Source organism: Heterocephalus glaber, unplaced genomic scaffold, assembly GCF_053883595.1.
Source record: "Heterocephalus glaber isolate CG9 unplaced genomic scaffold, H.glaber_assembly_v1.0 deba00000347, whole genome shotgun sequence".
NCBI classification, from domain to species: Eukaryota; Metazoa; Chordata; class Mammalia; order Rodentia; family Bathyergidae; genus Heterocephalus; species Heterocephalus glaber.
In genome coordinates this window covers 61209451-61221961 of record NW_028258143.1, presented here as the reverse complement: position 1 = coordinate 61221961, position 12511 = coordinate 61209451, and the positions used below count along the sequence as shown (strand labels likewise).

Here is a 12511-nt window from a genome sequence, read left to right as displayed (position 1 = left end):
AAACTGAGTCACATTAATACTGAAATCTTGACTTCTTTCAGCACAATATATAATTAGGTTTATCAATCTGTTCTCTATTGTATCTGTCATGCAGGGGGAAAAGATGTACCTTTAAACACTTTTTTAAACATGCAAATGTTTGAGGGCCTCTAAACTTTCTTAAATGCAAATATCCAAAAACTACTAGGTACAAAAAGACAAGTCTGATAACTAAGAGAAAATGATTCAGTGATTCAGACAGTCAATAGTATGCTTAATATGTTAATTAAAATCAAGAGGAACTTAAACAAAATAGATTTTAAAACATAATTTGAATAAAGAAGTAGAATCCCGAAAGAGAAACAATTTCATTACACTAATCCAAACTTAACGAAAAGGATTTTTAAAGGCATATTGTGCTTAGCAAAAGATGGAATTAAGTTAGTGAACTAAATATCAGGTATGTAGAATTATTCAAACTGAAACACAGAGGATGGAGCAGAATAGAGAAGTAAGAGACATCTGAGATGCAGCCACAGAGTGTAAAATAAGGATAAAATGGAGTCTCAAAAGTAGAGGAGGGAGAAAATAGGAGAATAGAGTGAAACAGACAGACAAAAAACAACAACACATGGCTGATGCAAGAAGTTAACGAACCCCATAAAGGATGAGGAAAGAAAGGAGAAAAGAATGAGAAAAAAGAATAGTGCACATGAGCACATCATGGCAAATTTCTAAAGGCCAATGAAAAAAGAGAAAATCTTAAGAGCATCCAATTGAAATGAAACATTATCTTCAAAGAGTAACAATATGATTGTCTAACACAGAGGGTAATGAGATAACATTTAAGGCAGTGAACTCAAAATCCTATATTCAATGAGATTATCCTTTCAAAATGAGGGTGAAATATCAAATCGTGCCTGCTCTAAAAACAAAGACAGGGATATTTTTCTAAATCTTTCTGTTTTGTTGACTATATATTTTTTTCTTTGGATCAAAAATGGATTTGTAAAGCTTTCTTGCTTAGCTTATCATTTAAAATATTGTTGCTAATCTTTTCTGTTTATCAACATAATTCATTACTTGACTCACAAGGGTTGTAGTGACCAGTCAGATAATGTTTTCTTCTCTCTCAAGAACTGAGAAGGAAGCGTATTTCTGGGGAGTGAAATAGAGTAGAAAGGCAAGTGCAAGGTAACATTAAAGGTATCAGGGTCATAGAGCAGTTCATAATTTCCCTATAACTCTGAAGTTACCCTTGAGTGTGATTGTGGCAGTCTAGTTCCTGAAATATTTTAGAAAAGAGAACTTCATAGTAATTTTATTTGCATATTAAGTGCTATTAAGAATCTTCAGATATTTTTCTTTTTTTCTATCCCTCTGTTCTATATCTACTTTTGCAGGAAATTTGGATACTATCCTAAATTCCTAGTATATTTTCACTAGATTTCATTTTCAATCTTTTCTAGCCCGGCTTTGTGGGAAAACATTTTTATTCTGCACTGTAAAGGAGTAGTAACAGAGAAAAACAATTTATAGTCATATTTTTAGGTGCCCTCCTGGTTAAATCACAAGGACATTGGTACTACCTTTAACAGTCTAGAAAGGAATTTATCATCAGACCCCTAAAAACAGCAGGCAATCGAAATTATTCCATTATAGCAGATTCTCTGTTTTTGTACCTCACATGTTTGAATTGAACCTCCTTCCAGACAACGTTGTATCATATCTATTAAGATCATCTATAATTAAACAATATAAGAAGGGGACAAAGACAGAAATTTCACAGAGCACTAATTCAAGAATCATCACTGCACCCTGAGCCTTCAGAACTGCACGGGAATAAATCAAACACAAACGACAGCATAAATTCTACACACTTTTAAGAAAATGGATGCACCTGGAAAAGGTAATGTTAAGTGAAATAAATCAGACACACACTTACAAGCCATATGATATCTCTCATCTGAGTAAGGCAAAGAACAAACAAAGAGCAAAATAAAGGACTGACAGGAGGGAGATGGAGCTTTTCCAAATGGGAAGGGGTCCAAGAGACCAAGGGTGAGGGGAGGGGAGAGGGAGTAAAAAGATTTAAGATGCATCATGTACATATGCCAAACACCCACAATGGATATAAACATATGTTGCAAACATAAGCTAACAATAACAACAACAATAATAATGAAAATGGGTAAAGGGGATTTAGAAATGTGAGGAGGGGAAGAATCGAGATGTCTTATGCACATGTACCTATTCCCTAAGATGAATGCAAACTTCATGCACTGTAAGCATGTACTCATAAAATAAAATTTCTTTTAAAAGTACCAATTAAATAAACTCAAATGGCAGAAATCGCAGTGCACAGCTCAGCACTTCATTTTGCATCTCGATGTGTCATTTCCCTGTGATTTTAGCAGGCCAGTAGAGAATAAGTCTGTTGAACATGCCGGAGGAATCTGTCGTGTGTTTCCTACATGCAGCAGAGGACCAGAATACCCAACACTTCTTTAGAGCAGGGCTAAATGTAGTAGGGCTATGCAAAATCTCCAAGAAAGCTATGGTAAAGCCTCTTTTGGTGACCTCTAACTCCTCTTTCCAGGAGGAGCGCTAGTCATGAGCTTTGATGAGGGAAGTTGTCAGGCCCTGCTGGGCTTTCAAGTTAAGCCACCAGGCAGTGGTTTCAGCTGTATTTTTCTCTACGCTTTTATATTTAGTCAAAACTGGGGTCCAAATTGAAACCACCAGAGCAACAAATTTATACACCCTGGGAAGGGGGATGTGGGGAAAGAACACTAACTGTAAGATTAGTTTCTCCCTCCTGTGCCAAGATTCTCACAGCTGTTATTTTTCTTTCACTATTACTTAAAGCTTTCCAATTTTAACTGATGAAAATAGGAACATAATCTCATTATCTAGCAGATTTTTATCTCCCAGAGCCCCCAAGAAAATGGCTCATTTTAGGGGGTGAGCAATGAGAACCAGGACATGGTAGTGTCTGTGGACATAGTGAAGAAAATGAGAAAGAAATCATAGTTTTTTTCTTTCTTTCTTTCTTTTTTTTCTAAGAAGAGCCCTCCATCAGGAATTGTCTCGTGATTCCAAACTACCTTTCTGCTTATATTTCATAATTACTCTTGCCACTCCCAAGCACAGTAAAAGAAGAGCAGAAAAAGCAGATTATTTGAAACCTCAGAAGTCTGCTTTTCATTAGTAGTCTCATTTTTTACAAACTTAGTTTCTCTTATAAAACATACTTCACCCTACCACATAGCAGGCATTTGATATGAGGGCCAAAGAACTGTTGCATCATCTTACCGGTCTTGATTTTCAATCATTGGTCTATTTTTCCTGCCTACTCGGCATTTCAATTTGCCACATTTGCTGCAGGAAAATAAGTCAATTCATTGAGTAGATGGGATTTCTTCTCAGATGACACCAGTTCAAACAGCAACACATATTCCAATAATTGTACTTTTTTAAAAAAATCTATCTCCTTTTGAAGAAAATTACCTAGAAAACTTATAAAAATTTGTCCATTAATTTTATATATCATTTTAAAAATACAATCAAATATTTCAGGTAATGTTGGAAAATCAAGAAATAACTATTTGAGCACTTAACACCTTTCATTCCTTTTAAAGTTGGGATTTGAATAATTTCAGTTTTAGCCAATTTAACCCTGAAGATTAGTAACTTGAATGGCAATGACAGGGAATCTTGAAGACATTCACTGTAGAAATGAGATTTACAGGCACCAGTTTTAGAATAGAATTAGCTGCTTCTCGATATTTGGAATATTTTGTTTTCTTTCCACTCCACAGAAACGCTTCTTCTTTTTTTCACATTGATTGTTAATATTGCCAGGGACTCATTAGTTCTGCTTTTTTACTTACATTAGGCAATCCGAGAAAATGTAAAATAGTTTTTCATTTCTAGATAAGATGATGGTACATAAAGGTAAACTCTTAAAATATTTCTTTATGTTTCATAAATTTAATTACTTATAAACAAGCAACTTTAACTCTGGTCAATGTATTTCTAATTTGAATTACTAGTTATAAGCTTTGATGGCTAATTTGGGGCCTGTAAGAGCTATGAAGCAAAGCTATGCTTAAAATTAGGTTTCACATGGAGTAGAATGGCACTTGCCATGGGTGGGGTAGTTTGGGAGAAACTGGAAGACGTAGGTTAAAGTGCACACAGTTGCAATTATGTAGGATGAATAACTCTAAGGGATTAATGTACAAGTCTGACATGATGGCACACACCTGTAATCTCAGCTACTCAGAAGGCTGGAGGAGGAGGACCACAAGTTCAAGGCCAGCCTGGGAAACTTAATGACACCCTTCTCAAAATAAAAATTTAAAACTTTAAATTTAAAAAAATGTTAAAGGGTTGGTTATGTAGCTTAGTGGTAGAGCACTTGTCTAGGACATGCAAGCCCTGGGGTTTAATCCCCGGTACCACCAAAAACAAACAAAACAAAACAAACAACAAACAAACACTATATAATATGAGCACTGTGGTTAATAATATTGCATTGTATGCTGATAACTTCCCAAGAGAGTAGATACTTGATACTTTTACCACAAGGGGGAAAATGAGAAAAGTAAGAAAGGTAGTTACATGGATGATGACTCTGCTAATTTACTTGAATATAGTTATTTCACTATGTTTAGCTATATGAACATAAATGCATCAAAACATCATGTCATGTACCTTAAATTTATACAATAAAAAATAAAATTCAATTTCACTGTATTCTTACGAAAACCAATATGTGGGAACATTTAACAAGTGTAGCTATTCTCTTCCACGCTCAAACTGCTAAATTAAACAACTGCTTAAGTGGCATTTTTATTTCACAACCATGCTATTTGATATCTTCCACTTACAAAAAATTTAATATCCAACTCTTTTTTCATTTTGGCCTGTGTAGACATAATCATTTTGCATTTCAACGTATTTTCTCTGAATGTCTGTATTATGACTAAACAATTTTAAAATCATATAAAATGAAACGATATTTTCCTTTTAACTAAACTTCTCTATGTCAAGAAGTAAACTTTCCTTTTTTGCTTATAGGTGAAAACTATATTCAAAAAATCACGGAATATAATTCTTCACATTAAATACATGTGGGTGTCTGTATACTGGGTGGTAATATTTTACGGCTTAATCAATCAAAAGCATCCTGCCATGGCTGGTAAATGTATGTCTCCATCACTAACAAAAAGACAGATCAATGAAACCATATACTCCAAATCCGACACCACTTAGTATAACCTTTTTTGTAGACTTGGAAAATATAGAGAAAGTTAGCTTTTGTGACTTGATCATCTGTAATAAACATTCACTTGACAACTGAGGTAACATGCATACAAAATTAATACTTTAGCCCTTGAGTTTTAAATATTAAAAGTTTACATATATGTAAATTGGCTTTGGTTTTCAACTTTTGGCATTTTTATCTATCCTAGAAATCTTAACTATCATACAGTTTTGCAATTTTCTTGCCTCCAGTATAATTTTCTTAAAGATTGTGCAGTGTGTTCTAAAAAGCAATGATTATTTACAGCAGCTACATGAAAAAAAAATCTGTTAAAGGACAAAGTGCTATAATTAGATACAGTTCAATATGCTTGGCACCAAACTCAGACAGGAAAACAGAAAAAATTTCATACACACACATATGAATATATATCATAAGGGAAAATAGTCTTTTATTTGCATAAGCCTCAAAACTAAAATATTTTTCCTTATGAATGCTGATACAAGAAAAAATGAATATAAATATCTATTTAAATACCATTTGTATGCAAGGCTGTTACCATGTTGCCCAATATTTTAACAATAATTTATTGCATATACATTATGTGCTGGGTATCCTGTTAGGACTGGGATCCAAGTTTCCTGGAGAGATTAAGCTCTATGGAAAGAAATAGACTAAAGAAACAACCAGAGTACAGTGTAATAGATCCAGGATAGCACAGAATGTGGTGGAAGCATGTATCGAGGGCATCTAACTGAGTCTTGGCAGAAGAAAAGAAACCTTCATGAGATTGCTGAGATGGCCATCAGGAGTAGGTGACAAAAGGCAGGTGGATGGGCAACGAAGTTCGGAGGGAGGGGTGAGACCAGGGAAGAGATTTTGATCAAAAGAAACAGTGAAAATATCTCTGAGGTGTGTGAGAGACGACAATTATGTAGATTTTGTAAAAAACAAACAAACAAACCTCTCAAATATGGGACTATAGAATGCAAAGCGTGAACTTATAAAGAGAGGATTGAACACTTATGGAAACTTTAATTTGGGCTTTGAGATTGTATTAAAAAATTTGGAAAATTATGAGAAATCATTAAAAGGTTTTAGGTAAAGAGAAGCATGATCAGACTTCTCTTTTAGAAAGATCCTTCCACCATTCGTATGGAGAATGGATTGGAGAAGTCCACCTTGGATACAGATAACTCAGGATGGGGTGGTAGCTAGTGAGTCGAGGGACAATTAGAATGATATTCAAGAGAAAGAGTGGACCAGACTTGGACACTGGCTAGATGTGGATGAGATTGGGGGGTCAGGGGCTGAAAGGAAGTTGAAAAAGTGTATCTAGTTTCTGGCTCCGATTTTGAGTATTCATGGAATTGTTGATTTGGAGGTCACCATTGATTATTAAGGTAGGGAAAGTCCAGAAGCAGTCACTCTCAGGAGTGTAAACACAGCTGCAGATACAAATCTGGGAGTCATCAGAATCTACATGGTCAATAAAGCAACAGGGGAGGATGAGAATGCCTGGGAAGCAGGTAGAAAGCTAGAAAAACAGAAGCATGTATGGCAAGTCTGAGCAACAGCAACAGTTATGGGCTAGACTTTGGAAGACTGGCCTAGAGGAGACGACAGAGCAGCCAAGGGCGTGGTGGGGAAGCGTCTTTGGTAACCTATATGACTGCAATCACTGTCCAGAGTAGGCATGAGTTTGTCGTGGGTCAGCCACTCCACAGTCAAACAAGTGACACACGTGTATACTGTTTGCATATAGCTTACTGGCTGGGTAGATTATTTATATCTTAACATATCTGGACACATATGGTAAAACTGATGCTATGTTTCTACTTTTTTTCATGTTCTATGCAGAATTTCAACAAGATTGGCATTGTAACTGATAACTCAGATACTCTTTTGCTTATTTTCTTGCTATTTTAGTTTTAATAAACAGTACCTCTGAAGAGATTCAGTATGTAGTAGCCATATTTCATACGTTTGGAGTAGGTTTGGCAGTTCAGGGATATCATAAGATTCTTTGGAAATCAGTTCTTGGAAAATAAAATGTTGGCAGTTTAAGAAAGTAATTCAGGCACTGGTGGATCAAATTTACTTCCACACACATGAATTTGAATATGAAGTGGCTGACCAAATGCATTTTATGTTTATATAAATATAACTATGAATACTGAACTGAAAAAATGATGAATTGTCTATTCTCTTGCTTTTCTAATATTTGGAACTTTTTTTTTCTTGTGATTCATTGCTTAGAGTTGCATATATACTCTTAAGGTTAAAATAAATACTATTGCTTAAGGTTTTTAAAGATTATTTATTGTAGCAGATACTTCAGAAGCCCAGCTCTGATTTCACTCATAGTTCTAGTAAACAAGGCCAGAAAAGCTCTGATTCACCTCCAGCTGATTGTCCTGCCTCCTTTTAAGACAATACCCTCTAGCTTCCACACTACTTTTTCATGTGACTTGGTTTCTCTACCATGTCATCCTGTTTTTCTTGTCACTTTATAACCTTTCTATAAAGCTAGTGAGAACTGAGCACAACATTCCAGTTCAAGGGGTAAGATATTATGGTTTCATTATTGTAGCAAAAGACAGTATGTTTCTATTTACTGCAGCCAACCTCATATTTATGTCTCATGCATTTTCCCCCTTTCCTCCTAGGACATTTGTTGGCTATGGAGTTAATGTTCCTGGGGACATTTTAAAACCATTGGAACCTGAAGTCAGTGTGTGAGATTTTCAGCTTCCCATTCTTCAGCTGGGCAGCTCTAACAAGGCATGGTATATGCTTCTCAACACAGTCAAGCCTTCATCTCATAGCAGAAAACTTGACAAAGAATCTCTCCTTCTTCCTTGTTTTACTCATTCTTAGTTTCCAGGATTATATCCCAGACAAACTACTTCCATCAAAATCTTTTTCTCATGTTCTGCATTTGATTGTGATTACTTCACATTTGATTGTGATGTAGAGCAGTATATATTTGAATTTAGTTGAATAAACTAAATTTAGTAGAAATACTCATTCCTATTTTTCCAGTAGGATTTCAGAAAATTTGTAGAAAAAAAGGAATCAGACTTTTCATTCTATTCTGACAAATGTTTTTTGGTGAATATGCCTATATAGCCCAAATGTCACAATTGAATGTGAGTAAAATGTGCTAACTTTAGTATATGCTACCAGGTAAGTGGAAGGAAGAGAATGTATTTCACAGGTATGGAAAAGCATCACAGACTCAGACTGCTAGAAGTATACAAAATAATATGTGAAACATTGGAGATACAAACTTATATGAAATAATCATATTCCATATCACAGGAATGCACATGAATACATTGTAAATTAAACTCTAAGTACTATAAAGCTTCCAAAGACAGATGAAATCTCATTAGATGTTATCACCTGGATGAAGGGAATGAATATCATACAATTTTTTTCCTGGAAGGATGAAGGGCATGAAGGGCAATTGTATTAACAGAGCGAAAAAAAGAACATGTTATGTGGGCCAGGGATTCAGCTCAGTGCTGCCGCTGCCTGCCTCACAAGTGCAAGGTCCTGAGTTTGATTCCCGCTACAAAAAAAAAAAAAAAAAGAATATGTTATGTATGTTATATGACCAATTTGGTCTACTTATGACAGTATTTTTCTTTTTTAAAAAAAAAACTCCTTTTACTACATTTTCTTGGCTTATACCAAATATGGCTACATTTAATTTTTAATTAAAGAAGAACATTATAAAAATTCTTACAGAACACTGGTGATTGACATTCTATTTTTAGAAACTTTGGAGAACCTTAGATAAAAGTAGCTGTTTTCTTTTACAAGTCTTTATTGTGCCACGGTAGCACTATTTAAATACTGAACATGTGCCGCAAACTTTGAAAAATACATCCAAAACTCCAAACTTATGTAAGATTGAACAGCCCAATCCAGGGAAATTGTGAAATCTCTAGCAGGACACTGGGTTTGGCAGCACTATTGTCCCCAGATGTCCATTTGGATCATCTTGAGGACACTTTCAACTCAAATTATGATGAAATAACCCAAGGCACCAACATAAGGAAGGAATTTGAGGTAGGCTAGCAACTCATTCATATTTTCAGTCTTAGGAAAATATTTATCCTTCACAGGAACAACAGAAAAGAGGTCCATAGTTGTATATATAGAAAAGTAAATTTTTCAACATCATGAACAAAAGAAAGCACACATTCAGAATCGTGTGGGAGAACTTTAAAAACATCTAGAAAACTCAAAGCAAGAATTCTTTCTACAGGTCTTAGCAAACTGTTCTTCAGTATCAAACAGTTGCGATTAAAGGCAGTAAATTAAGACTTTGAAGACAATCCAATGTAAAATCTAACCCTTAAAAAAATTGCTTTCATTTCTATGCTAACATTCGCTTACCAGGAGTTTCTTCCCACATCCTTGCTCCTTGTCAGTTGATGACCTTCAAAGCTTGATTCTCAGAGCTCAGCTGAGGGTGTCGCATAGCTCTGTCAATGTTACAACTCCATCAGATGCCATTCAGGTTCAACACACCCAGTGTGTCTCTCCTCTAAATCTCAGGATTTGATTCACCCAAATTTTGTTTCTTCTTTGGGCAACTCAACCTTAAATACTGGGTCTTATATACTTCCCTGATATATTTAATCTGGAAGATTTTCAATCTATCTATTCAGCTTGACAGGATAACTTTGACTTTATATAATATAATAACAGATGAAAAATATGTTACATGATCATATATGTAACATTATCTATTGCATATAATATATATTTTTCTAGCTTTGGGACATTAGCATGACTTTGCTTGGTAAAATACCAAACAAAATCTGGGACTGGAAACAAATATGGAGACAGAGCAAACCACCAAGATAGTTTACTACCAACTCATATTTATCTACTGATTCATAGGTATAGCTACTTAAAACATTTGAATTGCCTGAATGTATTATAATCCAAGATTATTTTCTAGCCTAAAATAATTTAATTTTAAGATATTTCCTAACTTTTGTTGATGTACATGGTTTCAGTATTCCCTTGATCAATTAATGTAGTAATCTAATAAAGGAGTAGAAATAAAGTTGTGTAAAAATCATTAGCTTTCACTAAACCTAATCTTATATCTAGTTCATTTAAAAAAATTTTTAGGCCTCAATTTGTTCTGGTATTTAATATCTCTAATGCAATAATCACAAGTCCACACCTCTTTGCAATCCATGTGTTGTATGTTTCTCCTTTCATCATTGTGTTATTCTGAAAAATGAATGCATGATACTTTATTTTATTAAAACATGCTGATATAACAGGATAGGATAAAAATACAGGCATCTTGGTGAGCTTATCCAGAGGATGCAATTTATAAATGATCAGTACTTCTATAGTGATCACTTAGTAATATAGAGATATTTTTATTTTTGGAGAAGGAATCTTTTTAAAACAATGCTTTCCTAATATACTCTTCTCTATGCCAAATACTTAGTATTAGTTATAATTATTATATTAACATTGTTCTCAAGAAATTTAGAATTATAAAATGTTGAAAATAGGATTCATAGAGATGACTTAGAGACAATCTCCTGGATGATTATGTTTTAGTTAATTATTTCTATTATCCAATCCTAAAAACTAGCTTTATCCAAAGAAGCAGAGTTAAGTATGAGTATGCCTACATAGTAATTTCACATTTAAAATGTGTGTGAATTTTACATCTGCTTATGGAAATGAGCTGTAAATAATAATAGCAATAATCCAGTAACTACTTTTAATAAGTACTTCCTTTGCAGCAGGACACTGCTAAGCATTTTAACATTTTATCCTATTCAATCTTTTCAGTAAAATGCCTGTGTAGTTATCATTCTCTTCAATTTATAGGAAATTAAAGAGGCAAATAAAATAGTAAATGGTGAAATCAGGAACTGAAACCAATCTGAGCAGATCGACTGAGTCTTCAGAAGGAGGAACTATTTATATAGAGCTATGGAGCCCACACAAGGGGAAAAAGGGCTTTTATGTTCTCAAATGAATTCAAACACAATTTAGATTTCAACCTTCTAACTCTGTTTCTTGAATAGACTTGTTTTGAAGCCTGTTTTCCCATTCATTTCTTAGTCACTATCCTAGTGTGTGAATAAGCAAAAAGAAAAGAAAGAAAAAGAAGAAAAATGTTTGAAAGCACAAATGAATGAATACAGCATGGGTCTCTGTAGTAAAATCGTTCTTGGATTAGTCAGAAACAAATGAAGCTTTCCTTTCTCCCCCCTAGCGTATTTAGAATTGGCAGCCAGAATGCTAAAATGTCATCTATATAGAAAGAAAAAATTGCATATAATCCTCATAGCATTTTTTTATTATTAAGCCACTTATATGACTAATCAGAAGCTTAGTCTTTAAAAAATAAGGACAAGTAGAATAGTTATTAAGAGCTGATGAAATATTGTGAAAAATTTATTTACTTAGACTTTTAAATTTAAAACCTAGCTTTGTATAATAGCAACTATTGCATCATTCACTCATTCATGCATGCAGTAATCTTTCTCTGTAAATCAGGCACTTTGCTCAGTGCTGAGGATGGAAGAAGTGATGTGCTGTTCTGATAAAGAGCCCAGACTCACAGTCACACCACTGAGTTCTTTAACAGATGTGGATGTAAGGCTATAGTTACTCCTCATTCCTTTACACAGTATTTATTGAGCAACATCTAGGCACCACACACTGAGCTAGATACTGAGGATACAAATTGAAACAAGATGCCATCCTTTTTCTCAGTAAGAGCTAGAACAGTAACAATCATACCATATTGCAATAACTTGCATATTAAACGTGTACAAGTTCAGTTCAATCCAACAGACCTTCACTGCATTCCTAATAGGTGGCAAGAACCATGGTAAGTGATGTGAATTTTTGCCAATTTTGGTGAGCCTGGCCTTTCAGGTTCTTTACCCAGAAAAACCTGATAACTTTTGAAGAATTACATTTTCTTCTTTGGATAAATTTGGAAAAGCTGCAGTTTCCCTCTAGATCTACTTTAATCCCATGCATTCATGGCTATTCCCAAGTCTGTGACTTTCTTATATCCTCTGACTTAAACCTCTTTCCTAAATTGAACAGAATTGGTTTCTATTACTTATGATTAAAATATTCAAAAACACATGAATGAGCAGTCAGACCTGGCCTGCCCTCAAAAGCTCAGTTTATCTGTGGAGCAACAATTTTGATTTAATATGCTAAATGCTTCCTCCCTTGACACGTTTT

The 12511-nt window shown here is 34.4% G+C and overlaps 1 protein-coding gene and 1 long non-coding RNA gene across 6 annotated transcripts in view; both read right to left on the bottom strand.

Moving 5' to 3' along the window:
- The window catches only part of Ppp1r1c (protein phosphatase 1 regulatory inhibitor subunit 1C), a 118785-nt gene that overhangs the window by 72678 nt on the left and 33596 nt on the right, over positions 1–12511 (bottom strand). The gene's annotated exons all lie outside the window — the stretch shown is intronic.
- Positions 5762–10677, bottom strand: LOC147829986 (uncharacterized). Its single transcript, XR_015447381.1, has 3 exons — positions 10464–10677; positions 9662–9750; positions 5762–8828 (listed from the first exon to the last, which is right to left on the bottom strand). It is a non-coding gene; the product is annotated as an uncharacterized LOC147829986 (long non-coding RNA).